Source organism: Myotis brandtii, unplaced genomic scaffold, assembly GCF_000412655.1.
Source record: "Myotis brandtii unplaced genomic scaffold, ASM41265v1 scaffold517, whole genome shotgun sequence".
Lineage (NCBI taxonomy): Eukaryota > Metazoa > Chordata > Mammalia > Chiroptera > Vespertilionidae > Myotis > Myotis brandtii.
In genome coordinates this window covers 1,957,509-1,963,489 of record NW_005369706.1, presented here as the reverse complement: position 1 = coordinate 1,963,489, position 5,981 = coordinate 1,957,509, and positions in this window count along the sequence as shown.

Below are 5,981 nucleotides of genomic sequence, written 5' to 3'. Positions count from 1 at the left end.
GGCTGCTTTGCACAGGGTGTTCCCTTGCTCAGTGCTTGTCCCGCTTCCATTTCTCTGGCTGGTGCTCAGGCGGAGGCTGCAGAGGCGCTGCTGGCCGAGGCCCCAGGCACCGTGCCCAGCACCGCAGCTCACACAGACAGGGGTTGAGTGGCAGTTTCTGAAGGCAGTCACGTGTGGATCTGTTCAGCCACCGGGATTGTCCCCGAAGCTGGCACCGTGGGTGAGAAAGGCAGCGCCAGGGAGGAGGGGGTCGGCCACAAAGACTGGCTGACCATTGCGTGGGTTTCCTCAAACACTAACTGCAGAGTTAGCATCAGCAAGCCCACCCCTGGATACCCTCAGGCATAGCTTCCCCAAGTCTCTAGCACAGGCCGTCTTCCGCCACACCTGCCCTGACAGTGCCCGCCCCTAGCCCAGTTCCCACTCAGGAGGTGGCCGAGAACTTTTGGGCAGAGGTGCTCAGGGGTGGCAATTCCTGGGGGGGAGAAGGGGCTACACAGTTTGCAGAGGTACAGCACGCACGCGGATGTGACTCAGCGTGTGCATTCATCTGAGGTGGCCGGGGCAGGGACGTTGGCAATAATTAAGAAACAAGGCCCCCAGAGCCATCACACAGAGCCTGGGGACGCGGTTCCTGGTGTTTAGGGGCCGGGTAGTGTCTCCTCAGACTGCAAGCCCCCCCGCCCCCAGCAAGAGTCCGGCTTAGGTGTTCCCTAAGGCGTCAGCTTGAGTGTGGGTTTTCCCTGTGTCTCTGTCCCCTGTTCCAAGGAGAGAACAGCTCTTTGAATTACTTTGATTCCCGGGGGGCAGAAATCTTTCTTAAAAGGTTACTTTAAGACACCACCTTGAACTGTCTTCCACCAATGGCTCAGTTGTTGGAGAGACAATGCCAGGTTTCCTGAGCTGCCATTGAAGGAAGAAAGGAAAACAGGAGGAGAGCAGGGAGAGAGGGAGCCTGCTCAGCTGGGGCAGGACCTCCGGGGGAGCCCTCTGGCAGGGCCGCGGGGACAGAGAACCTCCCTGGCATGGCTGTGGGGAATGGCTGTGCTGGGCATGCCCGACCCTGGGCACCAGCTCTGGGCAAAGATTCTGGGCCCTGGGGTAGCAATAACGACAGGCAAATCAGAGGCCTGCGTAGTGCTGGATAAGGAGGAGAGAGCGTGACCCATGGGCGGAGCGAGAGGCCCTTCCTTCCCTTGCTTCCTGGGCTCCAAGAAGCGAGTCTCCTGGACTCTTGAGTGACCTCGGCGAAGGGAAGGTGGCCTCGATCACCAAGGAGCGAAGGGAAGGCGGCCTCGATCACCAAGGAGATTAAATTCCCTGCCAGCCCATCAGGATGGGGCTCTGAGTTGGACTTAAACGCACCCGATCTAATCTTGTTTCCATTTATTAAAAATAGAACATCTTTTGTCCACCTGGGCCTGGGAGGACGAGTCCTACCTCCCGCGGCAGTCAGCACAGAACGCTGTGTTGGCTCTTCTGGGGCACATCCCTGAGCAGGTAAATGGGGGCCCTCCAATCAGCCTCCTTTATGCCCCTCAGGGAAGGGGCTGAGGAGACCCCGGCCTTGCAAGCCATCTTGATGGACTTCACGGGTCGCCTTTACCAGATTGTGGTGAACTGTCAGTTCCTGGAACACACAGCCCCCACAGCCCCACGAGTCCCCCTCATCGGGGACTTCTCAAGCCATCTTGATGGACTTCACGGGTCGCCTTTACCAGGTTGTGGTGAACTGTCAGTTCCTGGAACACAGCCCCCACAGCCCCACGAGTCCCCCTCATCGTGAGCAGAGCCACCTGCCTACAGCTGCTGCGCACAGCACACAACGCAGCCCCCACCCAGACCCCTTTATGTCACTAAGCTCCCTCTGTGCCACTCCTTCCCCAGAACTTGTCTGTAAACGTCCTTCCTGTGACCGCTCTTCATAGGAAATAGCACAGCGAGAAGAGACAGGACTTGGGAGCAGAAGCCCCACGATCCAGCTCTGACCAGCTGGGCAGCCTGCTTCCCTGGTTGTGTCACGGTGGAAAATGGAAATGAGCTGCTTCCCAGCAAAGGAAGTGCCCGGTAAGTGGCAAAGTGCTCTACTGCTGTAAGGGGTTCTTAAATGCAAGGCACCGGCGTCTCCTCCCCCGTCCTTCCCTTAGAGGACCAAACCCAGAGCTGCAGAGATGGGACTGTTTTCTGTTCACCCAGACAGCACATGGGCCGGAGCTTTGCGCACTGAGATCTCTGATTCACGTTACAATAATCACGGAATCCATTACACAAGAGGGTTGCGTGGCCCTTAAATCCCCCTGTTGTACCACAGTGGCTGCAGCAGTGGGGCTAGGACCTGGCTTTGCCCCTACCTCTCCAAGCTCTAGCAAGTCCCTTTGCAAAGTACAGCAAACAAGGACACAGCAGATTTGGTTCCAGTCCTGACTCTTTCCCTTACTGGGTATCATTTATCCTTAAGCAAGTTTACCCAACTGTGGGGTAAATACATGGGCAGAATGAGGAACATGAAGAGAGCTTTCAACGCGAAGCCCCCAGTTTCCCTCTCAGGGCAGAGGGAGGTTAACCCAGTCCTAGACATTCCCCTGCCCCGTTCTGTCCTGTGTGTGAGCAGAGAGGGTGCAGAGCAGGTGCCTGGCCTCTGTCTGCCCCTCAGAGCTTTCAGGACAGCAGCCCTTTGAGGTTTTTATTCCCCTCAACTTGTGGGGCCCGGGGGACATAATGCACATGGAGAAACTGAGGAGGCTGGGGGTGCAGGGACCCCCAGCTGGCCCCGCTCTGTCCCGGCCCACCCGGAGAGCCCCAGTGAGCTCATGTCTGCAGAAACCTCACTGCTCATAACCGGATGATGAGATAAAGCTGGCAGCCAGGCACAGGTGAGAAGTGATGGGTGTCTCCTTAGGAATGTGCTGCCCAATTAAAACTGCCTCCCAGATGGCTCAGGTGGGTGCTGGGACTTCCCCCCGGGCCATGCTGGCCAGCCTTTAGGCTGAGTCTTTCTGCAAGCATTTATTGAGGGCCTACTGTGTGCCAGGTGTTGCACTGGGTGCTGGGGAGACAAGGAGAAATAAGAGCCACACCGGAGAGTTCAGTCCGTCTGTCCTGGACACACGTTTGGAAGCAGATTGGCAGAAAGCCTTGAGGGTTCTGCTTCTCCTCCCTATAGGCCCCAGCCCTTAGCCTCTTGCTCTTCCATTCAAAGCATCCGTAGCCCTCAGCCTTCCTCCCACCTACTCTTCCTCTTAACCTGGTGTGGATCAGGCCGCTGTCTCCTCAGCTTCCCTGCTTCTAGGGCAGCCTAGACAACCTTCCATACTGTCCGTCCACAGTATGGACTTTAGGCTTATTGTGCCCTGTCTTTGGCAGGTTCCAGCAGAGGCCACAGAGTGAGGCGACACCCATGTCACTGAAGGATGGGCTCATTCCCCAGGTTCCCTAGGCGGATTCCCTGTCAGAAGTGAGTCCTCAGACAAGAAAAATGAACTTGGAAGACAGGCCTCAGTCAATCGGCCTCCCTCTCTCTAAGGGCATGTACCACAAGGGCAAACCTTTTTAAAGGGTAGAAACCGAAGTGTGCTCTACCTGGCGTGTGGTTACAGCAGTCGGGCTGCTTGTGTTAAAACCCAGGCTTTCCCCTTCCCTCTGTGTCTGTATCTTTCAGGATGTCATCCTACTGTGAGAAACAACCAAAACCCCACACAGTGTTGAGGGGGTGGTTATTTTCCTCTTGTAACGAGAAGTCAGAAGATAGGGAGCCCAGGGTCTCAATGTGGCCCCAAGGCCATCAGGAACCCAGGCTCCTCCTACCCAGCCTTTCTCAGCAGGCGCTTCTCGCCTCATGGCCACGAGATGGCTGCCCCACCTCCAACATCAAATCCAAATTTCAAACAAGAAGAGGAAAGTCAAAGGACTAGTGGAGTCTCCATCCCTTTTAAGGAGCTTTCCTGGCAGTCCCACAAACCGCTGCTTCCATATTATCGGCTTGGATTGGCAAGAAAGGCCGGGAAGCATATTTTTAATTGAGCATATCGCTGCACCCAACAAAACCAGATTGGTTTAGATAAGGAATATATGTAAACTGGTACAGTGTTTGCAAGGAGAGAGGTGAAGACCAGATTTCAGGAAGGAGATGGTGTGGGCAGAAGTGAAAAAGGAGGAGCAATGGCTCCTTGTTGCTTCTGACAAAGATTTCTTGCTTGGCCAGACTTTAGTCAGGCTCCTGAACCTTCTCCTAGGTCCCTCTGTGCACTTATTGTAAAATTCAGTTCCAGCAAGAACTCCCAACCCTCCATAGCTGATCACCTTAAATCTGATTGGATCCCTCAGCCTCCACCAGGTGATGTCTGATCACCCTGGCCTGTCTTCAGTGAGAATTCTATTAGGTTGCTTTAGCCAGAGTTCTCCTTACTCCTAATGTTCCCTCTTCGTAATTTCCCATCCACTGACCCTCACCCTGCTCCTGGCTATAAATTCCTACTTGCCCATGTAGTATTCAGAGTTGAGCCCGATCTCTCTTTCCCACAGCAAGACCCTACTGCAGCAGTCCCTACACATGTAGCCATGATCCTCTTGAATAGTCTGCCTTACTGTCTTCAACTGTCATGCAATGTGTTTTCCTTTAGCACTTCTTATCCTAAGGCTCAGGGAGGTGATGGTGACCAGCGGTTAGATAGTTGGCTAGACAGATGCAGAGGCCTCCGCCTTCCCCACAGGAGAATGAGGAAAGAGAGCTGGAGGTGGCAGAGTGTGGTGAGCCGGCATGGCCATGGCATACTCAGCCCCAGGGCACCTTATGTGCCGCACCAGCTCAGCCAGGTTCAGTGACCCTGAGAGGGGGCGGTGAAGGATTGAGAAAAGACAGACAAGAGAATAAAAGCTGGGTCTCAATGGGATGCTGCTTCTCTGATGGAGCGACAGCACCAGCACCCACAAGCCGGGTCTTTATTTTATAGCTGATGCCACGAGGCAAAGTAAGGGCGTGATCAAGATGTTTACAACATTCTCCTGGGTTTCAATCCTACTCAACTACATGCACCTGAACTCTATCAAGCCCACATCACTCAGCCACGTGGGGCCACGTGTTCCGACCAGAGGTTCAAGCTTACAGCTACAGCTGTTGGCTGTAACTGTGCTGGGAGGGCTCTGCCCTCCAAGCTGGGACTTGCACGTGGCAATGAGAGGACTGTGCCCTCTCATCCGTCCAAGGCTTAAACCTGTTCAAAACACTGTAGCGGCTCCCCACAGCAGAGAACTCGGAGGTGTCCAGCCCACTCTCCATTGCCAAGCAGGCCCCTCATTCACTCCGTTGAGAATCTCTCCTCTCCCCAAGCATCATCTTTAGTAACTTCAGCTGCTTAATGTCCGCCCTCACTTCCTTCTGCTTGCAGGCTAAGCTCGACCTGGCAGTACCTACAGAGAAACCCACCTTTTAAAGTGTTCTCTAGGCCGGCCAGGGTCTCTAGCGGTCCGGTCGGGGTGGTTCAGTGGTTGAGCGTGGACCCCTGAACCAGAGGTCATGGTTCAATTCCCGGTCAGGGCACATGCTGGGGTTTCAGGCTCCATCCCCAGTGCGGGGCGTGCAGGAGACAGCCGATCAATGGTTCTATCTCATCATTGATGTTTATCTCTCTCTCTCTCCCTCTCCCTTCCTCTCTGAAATTAATAAAAACTTATATATTTTTTAAGTGTTCTCTAACCCCTATGTGCGTGTCTTTTTGCTTGTGGACGGCTGGGGGAGGGGAGGGCAGTTTTCGCGTTTTCTGCATCTTTGTACCTTAAGCATCTACACGGCCTCTGTGCTCAAAAAAAAATCGGTGAGAGCGGCTTTGGCTGCGGAGCCTCTTTATTCCTCCCGGGCGGGCGGAGAGACGTTCTGCTCCGGAAACGTGGCTGGAGCCTTTCCCAACATTACTGGGTAACAGCGCTCTCTCCGCGCGGTTACCTCCCCCAGGCCGCTTGGGGCGCTGCTCTCCCCGCACTCGGCA